Raw genomic sequence first — 9,643 nt, forward strand, 5'->3', positions numbered from 1 at the left:
TTGGTGATAGAAGGAAGGTTGGATGTTCTTCAGAGGAGGGCAGGTCACAGTTGGGGTTTAAAGGGAGATAGGCAGAGGGGTTAGTGTATGTAGCTTGTTGTGTGTTGTGTTTTGTGGGTTGGGGTTTATATAGGAGTGGAGGGTAGGTGAGGGGGAGGGAGTCACGGGCTTAATGTTGGGGGGAGTGGAATCTGTTGGGAAGGACAGAGGGAAGGGTTGCAGGCTTGGGAATATATTGGGAAGGGTTTGTAATAGGGGGCAGTGTACGAATTGGGTGGGGAATTGATGTGGTCGGTCAAAGGGAATAAAGGGAAAGGAATATGTTCAGTAGGGTATCTAGGCATTTAGTGGGATTGATTTGCTTTTATTATAGGCCAAAAATGACAAGTCAGCACTAAACTTGGATGGATGGAAGGTTGGCGCTGTGACTCACGCATTGCATATCCTCTCCTGGCGCCAAACTTGGTGCAGCCCAAGTTTAGCACCACCCCTTCAATTTTTTTTTAGCAATTCTCACGCCAAATGCCAAGGGGGCCAAGTTTGGTGTTCCCCTGGCAGAACGTAATGCCCTTTTTGTACGCAATGGTGGCGCCAAACTTGAGGAAGGTGGAGTTTGGCGCCACCCTCTCCCTCTTTTCTCCTTTGATGCATCGTTTCCAACGCCAAACTTGAAATTTTCCAAGTTTGGCTTGGACCTTCCAGACCCGAATTCCCATTATGTGTGCTATGTTCCACGCCAAACTTGGGAATTCCAAGTTTGGCTTCAACCCTCCAGAGCCACATTCCTCTTCTATACGCAGCATTCATACCCGGAGTGGTCAAAAAATTTTCTAGGTGTCCGGGTTCCTATTTTTAACATTCTGCATGATCAAAACACACGTAAAACAAAGGAAAAAAGGTAAAAACTCAATAAAAATCAAATAAATAATAAAACCAACGCAACCGAAAATAAACTAAGGATACAAAATTATCGGGTTGCCTCCCGACAAGCGCTTCTTTAACGTCACTAGCTTGACGGTTAGTGCTGCTAGTTCAGCAGATGAGTGGACCTTTGGCGATCAATCTCGCCTCCAAGATAGTGCTTCGACCTCTGGCCATTCACTGTAAACTTCCTGTCAGAATTCTCTTCCTAAATTTCCACGTGACCATACGATGAAGCTCTGGTAACCACAAACGGTCCTGACCACCGGGATTTTAGCTTCTCGGGAAAGAGTTTGAGCCTTAAATTGAATAGAAGCACCCTCTAACCGGGCTCAAAAACTCTGATGGCAATCTTCTTGTCATGCCATATCTTAGTTCTCTCCTTATAGAGCTTGGCATTCTCATAAGGTGAATATATGAATTCATCAAGCTCATTCAACTGAAGCATTCTCTTAATTCCTGCAGCCTAAGCATCAAAGTTCAGATACTTGATTGCCTAGTAAGCTTTATGTTCCAACTCCACTGGCAAGTGATAGGCTTTACCATAGACCAATTGATAAGAAGACATGCCAATGGGAGTCTTGTAAGCTGTCTGGTATGCCCAGAGAGCATCATCAAGCTTCCTAGACCAGTCCTTCCTTTAGACATTGACTGTCTTCTCAAGAATCCTCTTGAGTTCCCTATTAGAAACCTCAACCTATCCACTTGTCTGAGGGTGATAAGGGGTTGCCACTTTATGACGAACTCCATATCTCTGCAGGAGTGAGTCCAACTGTCTGTTACAGAAGTGGCTTCCACCATCACTAATGAGTGTCCTTGGGACACCAAACCGGCTGAAAATATATCTCTGAAGAAAGCTCATCACCACTTTGGCATCATTGGTGGGCAGAGCCACAACTTCTACCCATTTGGACACATAATCGACTGCCACTAGAATAGATTTGTTGGAATATGAGGGTGGGAAAGGCCCCATGAAGTCAATACCCCACACATCAAACAACTCTATCTCAAGAATCCCCTGCTGTGGCATCTCATGGTTGGCAAGGAGATTCTTAGCTCTTTCACACCTGTCACAATTCTTCACAAATTCTCTTTAATCCCTGAAGAGAGTCGGCTAGTAAAACCCGCTCTGAAGGACCTTTGTAGCTGTCCTTTCACCATCAAAGTGACCTCCATAATCAGAGCCATGACAGTTGGTGCGCAGAAATCGTGACGGTTCATTCCTTGGTAACGGCGCTAAAAACTTAATACGCACGTTCATAATCTTAGTTCTTTGTCACAACTTCGCACAACTAACCAGCAAGTGCACTGGGTCATCCAAGTAATAAACCTTACGTGAGTAAGGGTCGATCCCACGGAGATTGTCGGCTTGAAGCAAGCTATGGTCATCTTGCAAATCTCAGTTAGGCAGATTTAATTGATTATGGAGATTTAATAAATAAAAGATAAATAAAACATAAATTAAAGATAGAGATACTTATGTAATACATTGGTGAGAGTTTCAGATAAGCGTATGAAGATGCTTGTTCCTCCTGAACCTCTGCTTTCCTATTATCTTCATCCAATCATTCATACTCCTTTCTATGGCAAGCTGTATGTTAGGCGTCACCATTGTCAATGGCTACATCCTGTCCTCTCAGTGAAAATGGTCCAATGCACTGTCACTGCATGGCTAATCATCTGTCGGTTCTCGATCATACTGGAATAGGATCCATTGATCCTTTTGCGTCTGTCACTACGCCCAGCACTCGCGAGTTTGAAGCTCGTCGCAGCCATCCCTTCCCAGATCCTACTCGGAATACCACAGACAAGGTTTAGACTTTCTGGATCTCAAGAATGGTCGTCCATGGATTCTAACTTATACCACGAAGACTCTGATTAAGGAATCCTAGAGATACTTATTCAATCTAAGGTAGAACGAAAGTGGTTGTCAGGCACGCGTTCATAGGTTGGGAATGAGGATGACTGTCACAATCATCACATTCATATTGAAGTGCGAATGAATATCTTAGAATCGGAATAAGCTTGAATTGAATAGAAAAACGATAGTACTTTGTATTAATTCATGAGGAACAGCAGAGCTCCACACCTTAATCTATGGTGTGTAGAAACTCTACCGTTGAAAATACATAAGAGCAAGGTCCAGGCATGGCCAAGTGGCCAGCCCCCATAAAGGTCTAAGATAGCATAAAACTGATCAAAGATGTCTAATACAATAGTAAAAGGTACTATTTATATCAGACTAGTTACTAGGGTTTACAAAAATGAGTAAATGATGCAGAAATCCACTTCTGGGGCCTACTTAGTGTGAGCTTGAGCTGAGCATTGAGCTTTACACGTGTAGAAGCTTCTCTTGGAGTTAAACACCAGTTTGTAACCTGTTTCTGGCGTTTAACTCCACTTTGCAACCTGTTTCTGGCGTTTAACTCCAGAATGCAACATGGAACTGGCGTTGAACGCCAGTTTGCATCATTTAAACTCGAGAAAAGTATAGACTATTATATATTTCTAAAAAGCCCTGGATGTCTAATTTCCAACGCAATTAAGAGCACGCCATTTGGAGTTCTGTAGCTCCAGAAAATCCACTTTGAGTGCAAGGAGGTCAGAATCCAGCAGCATCTGCAGTCCTTCTTCAACTTCTGAATCTGATTTTTGCTCAAGTCCCTCAATTTCAGCCAGAAAATACCTGAAATCATAGAAAAACACACAAACTCATAGTAAAGTCCAGAAATATAATTTTTCATTAAAAACTAATAAAAGTATACTAAAAACTAACTAAATCATACTAAAAACTATGTAAAAATAATGCCAAAGAGCGTATAAATTATCCGCTCATCACAACACCAAACTTAAATTGTTGCTTGTCCCCAAGCAACTAAAAATCAAATAGGATAAAAAGAAGAGAATATACTATAAATTCCAAAATATCAATGAAACTTAGCTCCAATCAGATGAGCGGGACTAGTAGCTTTTTGCCTCTTGAATAGTTTTGGCACCTCATTTTATCCCTTGAAGTTCAGAATGATTGGCATCTATAGGAACTTAGAATTCAGATAGTGTTATTGATTCTCCTAGTTCAGTATGTTGATTCTTGAACACAGCTACTTTATGAGTCTTGGCCGTGGCCCTAAGCACTTTATTTTCCAGTATTACCACCGGATACATAAATGCCACAGACACATAACTGGATGAACCTTTTCAGATTGTGACTCAGATTTGCTAAAGTCCCCAATTAGAGGTGTCCAGGGTTCTTAAGCACACTCTTTTTTTGCTTTGGACCTTGACTTTAACCGCTCAGTCTCAAGTTTTCACTTGACACCTTCACGCCACAAGTACATGGTTAGGGACAGCTTGGTTTAGCCGCTTAGGCCAGGATTTTATTCCTTTAGGCCCTCCTATCCACTGATGCTCAAAGCCTTGGATCCTTTTTACCCTTGCCTTTTGGTTTTAAGGGCTATTGGCTTTTTGCTCTTGCCTTTTGGTTTAAAGAGCTTTTGGCTTTTTCTGCTTGCTTTTTTTCTTTTTCTCTTTTTTTTCGCATTTTTTTTCGCAAGCTCTTCTCTATTCACTGCTTTTTCTTGCTTCAAGAATCATTTTTATGATTTTTCAGATCATCAAATAATATTTCTCCTTTTTCCTTATTCTTCAAGAGCCATCATCTTTAACATTCATAAACAACAAATTCAAAAGACATATGCAATATTCAAGCATTCATTCAGAAAACAAAAAGTATTGTCACCACATGAAAATAATTAAACTAGTTTCAAGGAAGAATTCGAAACCATGTACTTCTTGTTCTTTTGTAATTAAAACATTTTTCATTTAAGAGAGGTGATGGATTCATAGGACATTCATAACTTTAAGGCATAGACACTAATGATCATGTAATAATGACACAAACATAAAGCATAGTAAACGAAAAACAAAAAAATAAGAACAAGGAGATTAAGGAACGGGTCCACCTTAGTGAGGGTGGTGCCTTCCTCTTCTTGAAGAACCAATGGTGCTCTTGAGCTCCTCTATGTCTCTTCCTTGTCTTTGTTGCTCCTCCCTTATAGCTCTTTGATCTTCTCTAATCTCATGAAGGATGATGGAGTTCTCTTGATGCTCCACCCTTAGTTATCCCATGTTGGAACTTAATTCTCCTAAGGAGGTGTTGATTTACTTCCAATAGTTTTGTGGAGGAAGGTGCATCCCTTGAGGCATCTCAGGGATTTCATGGTGGGGGATTTTCTCATGCTCTTGTTGAGGTCCATGATCTCTTATTTGCTCCATCCTTTTCTTAGTGATGGGCTTGTCCTCTTCAATGAGGATGTCTCCCTCTATGTTAATTCCAGCCGAATTGCAGAGGAGGCATATGAGGTGAGGAAAGGCTAACCTTGCCCAAGTGGAGGACTTGTCAGCCACCTTGTAAAGTTCTTGAGGTATAATCTCATGAACTTCCACCTCCTCTCAAATCATGATACTATGGATCATGATGGCCCGGTCTATAGTAACTTCAGACCGGTTACTAGTAGGAATGATTGAGCGTTGAATGAACTATAGTCATCCCCTAGCCACTGGTTTGAGGTCATGCCTTCTTAATTGAACCGGCTTGCCTCTTGAGTCAATTTTCCATTGAGATCCTTCCTCACATAGGTCTATGAGGACTTGGTCCAACCTTTGATCAAAGTTGACCCTTCTTGTGCAGGGGCGTGTGTTCTCTTCCATCATTGGCAAGTTGAACGCCAACCTTACATTTTCCGGACTGAAGTCTAAGTATTTCCCCCGAACCATGGTGAGCCAATACTTTGGATTCGGGTTCACACTTTGATCATGGTTCCTAGTGATCCATGCGTTTGCATAGAACTCTTGGACCATTAAGATCCCGACTTGTTGAATGGGGTTGGTGAGAACTTCCCAACCTCTTCTTCGGATCTCATGTCGGATCTCCGGATAATCATTCTTTTTGAGCTTGAAAGGAACATCAGGGATCACTTTCTTCTTAGCCACAACTTCATGGAAGTGGTCTTGATGGACCTTTGAGATGAATCTCTCCATCTCCCATGACTCAGAGGTGGAAGCAATTGCCTTCCCTTTCCTCTTTCTAGAGGTTTCTCTGGCCTTAGGTGCCATAAATGGTTATGGAAAGATAAAAAGCTATGCTTTTACCACACCAAACTTAAAATGTTTGTTTGTCCCCGAGCAAAAGAAGAAAGAAAGATGGAGAAGAAGAAAAAGAATGGAGGAGATGGAGGGAGAAGGTGTATTCGGCCAAGGGTAAGAAGAGAGGGTTGTGTTGTGTGAAAATGAAGAAGGAAAGAGGGGTTTATATAGGGGTGGGATGGGGTTTAGGGTTCGGCCATTAGGGTTGGGGTTGGGAGGGAAAAGAGTTTGAATTTTGGAGGTAGGTGGGGTTTATGGGGAAGAGAGGATGGATGTGAGTGGTGAAGAGGTGATGGGAAAGAGTGATTGAGGTGATTGGTGAAGGGTATTTGGGGAAGAGAGTTATGAAAAGGTGTAAAGAGGAGAGAAGAAGATGTGGGGATCCTGTGGGGTCCACAGATCCTGAGGGGATTCTGTGGGGTCCACAGATCCTGTGGGGTCAAGGACTTAACATTCCTGCTCCAATTAGGCGTGTAAAACGCCCTTACTGTGCAATCCTGGCGTTTAACGCCAGACTGCTGCCTGTTTTTGGCGTTAAACGCCCAAATGTAGCGTGTTTCTGGCATTTAACGCCAGGTTGATGCTTGTTTCTGGCGTTAAACGCCAGCTTGGTGCTTGTTTCTGGCGTTAAACGCCAGACAGATGCTTGTTTCTGGCGTTTAAACGCCAGAATGCTCCTCCTCCAGGGTGTGCTGTTTTTCATTCTGTTTTTGATTTTTCAGTAGTTTTTGTGACTCCACATGATCATCAACCTAATAAAACACGAAATAACAAAAAGAAAATAATATATATATATATATATATATATATATATATATATATATATATATAATTAAATAACATTGGGTTGCCTCCCAACAAGCGCTTCTTTAATGTCAATAGCTTGACAGTGAGCTCTCATGGAGCCTCACAGATAATCAGAGCAAGGTTGGAACCTCCCAACACCAAACTTAGAGTTTGATTGTGGGGGCTTTGGTTGACTCTGCAGTGAGAGAATCTTTTCATGCTTCCTCTCCATGGTTACAAAAGGATATCCTTGAGTCTTAAACACAAGGTTGTCCTCATTCAGTTGAAGGACCAATTCTCCTCTGTCCACATCAATCACAGCTCTTGCTGTGGCTAGGAAGGATCTTCCAAGGATGATGGATTCATCCTCTTCCTTCCCAGTGTCTAGGAATATGAAATCGACAAGGATGTAAAGGCCTTCAACCTTTACTAACACGTCCTCTACTTGTCCATAAGCCTATTTTCTTGAGTTGTCTGCAATCTCTAATGAGATTCTGGCAACTTGCACTTCAAAGACCCCAAGTTTCTCCATTACAGAGAGTGGCATTAAGTTTATTCCTGACCCCAGGTCACACAGAGCCTTCTCAAAGGTCATGGTGCCTATGGTACAGGGTATTAAGATTTTGCCAGGATCCTGTTTCTTTTGAGGTAATTTCTGCCTATCCAATGCATTCAGTTCATTGGTGAGCAAGGGAGGTTCATCTTCCCAAGTCTTATTACCAAATAATTTGGCATTCAGCTTCATGATTTCACCAAGGTACTTAGCAACTTGCTCTTCAGTAATTTCTTCATCCTCTTCAGAGGACGAATACTCATCAGAGCTCATGAAGGGCAGAAGGAGGTTCAATCGAATCTCTATGGTCTCTAATTGAGCCTCAGATTCGTCAAAGGGAAACTCCTTATTGGTCACTGGACGTCCCAGGAGGTCTTCCTCACTAGGATTCACGTTCTCCCCCTCCCTTATAGGTTCGGCCATGATGGTTAAATCAATGGCCTTGCACTCTCTCTTTGGATTTTCTTCTGTATTGCTTGGGAGAGTACTAGGAGGAGTTTCAGTGACTCTTTTACTCAGCTGGCCCACTTGTGCCTCCAAATTTCTAATGGAGGACCTTGTTTCATTCATGAAACTTACAGTGGCCTTAGATAGATCAGAGACTATATTTGCTAAGCTAGATGGATTCTGCTCAGAATTCTCTGTCTGTTGCTGAGTGGATGATGGAAAAGGTTTGCTATTGCTGAACCTGTTTCTTCCACCATTATTAAAGCCTTGTTGAGGCTTTTGTTGATCCTTCCATGAGAAATTTGGATGATTTCTCCATGAGGGATTATAGGTGTTTTCATAGGGTTCACCCATGTAATTCACCTCTGCTATTGCAGGGTTCTCAGGATCATAAGCTTCTTCTTCAGAAGATGCCTCTTTAGTACTGTTGGATGATTCCTTCAATCCATTCAGACTCTGATAGATCATATTGACTTGCTGAGTTAATATTTTATTCTGAGCCAATATGGCATTCAGAGTATCAATTTCAAGAACTCCCTTCCTCTGAGGCGTCCCATTACTCACAGGATTCCTTTCAGAAGTGTACATGAACTGGTTATTTCCAACCATGTCAATGAGTTCTTGAGCTTCTGCAGGCATTTTCTTTAGGTGAATGGATCCACCTGCAGAATGGTCCAATGACATCTTTGATAATTCAGACAGACCATCATAGAATATATCCAGGATGGTCCATTCTGAAAGTATATCAGAAGGACACTTTTTGGTCAGTTCCTTGTATCTCTCCCAAGCTTCATAGAGGGATTCACCTTCCTTCTGTCTGAAGGTTTGAACATCCACTCTAAGCTTGCTAAGCTTTTGAGGAGGAAAGAACTTGGCTAAGAAAGCCGTGACCAGCTTATCCCAAGAGTTCAGGCTGTCTTTAGGTTGAGAGTCCAACCATATTCTAGCTCTGTCTCTTACAGCAAATGGGAAAAGCATAAGCCTGTAGACCTCGGGATCAACCCCATTGGTCTTAACAGTATCACAGATCTGCAAGAATTCAGTTAAGAACTGAAAGGGATCTTCGGATGGAAGTCTATAAAACTTGCAATTCTGTTGCATCAGAGAAACTAATTGAGGTTTCAGCTCAAAATTGTTTGCTCCAATGGCAGGGATTGAGATGCTTCTTCCATGTAAATTGGAATTAGGTGCAGTAAAGTCACCAAGCATCTTCCTTGCATTGTTATTATTTTCGGCCATGTCTCCTTCTTTTTCGAAAATTTCTGTCAGATTTTCTCCAGAGAGTTGTGCTTTAGCTTCCCTTAGCTTCCTCTTCAGAGTCCTTTCAGGTTCAGGGTCAGCTTCAACAAGAATGTTCTTATCCTTGTTCCTGCTCATATGAAAAAAAAGAAAACAGAAAACAAGAGGAATCCTCTATGTCACAGTATAGAGATTCCTTATGTAAGTATAAGAAGAGAATAATGGAGGAAGGAAAAGATAAGAATCCAAACACAAGGGAGAGGAATGAGTTCGAAATCTTGGGTGAAAGAGGGGTGTTAGTAGATGAATAAATAATTAGAAAGAGATGAGGAGAAGAGAAATTCAAAAATTAAATAAATTAAAATAAAAGTATTTTTGTTTTTAAATTGAATTTAAAATAAAAAATAAAAATTAAAGTTCGAAAATTAAGAAAGGAAAATTGAATCAAATTAAATTAAATTTAAAATAATTAGTTAATTTAAAAAGGAATTTTGAAAAAGAGGGAAAGGATTTTTGAAAATTAGAGATAGAATTAGTTAGGTAGTTTTGAAA

At 41.2% G+C, this 9,643-nt stretch overlaps 1 non-coding gene across 1 annotated transcript; it reads left to right on the top strand.

Annotated features, from left to right (window-relative positions):
- Positions 1-8,590: 8,590 nt before the first annotated feature.
- On the top strand, positions 8,591-8,698 carry LOC148579523 (small nucleolar RNA R71). Its single transcript, XR_015899404.1, has one exon. It is a non-coding gene; the product is annotated as a small nucleolar RNA R71 (small nucleolar RNA).
- Positions 8,699-9,643: the final 945 nt, after the last annotated feature.

The sequence above is a fragment of the Arachis ipaensis genome, chromosome B10 (assembly GCF_059453495.1).
Source record: "Arachis ipaensis isolate K30076 ecotype BB chromosome B10, ASM5945349v1, whole genome shotgun sequence".
Classification (NCBI taxonomy): domain Eukaryota; kingdom Viridiplantae; phylum Streptophyta; class Magnoliopsida; order Fabales; family Fabaceae; genus Arachis; species Arachis ipaensis.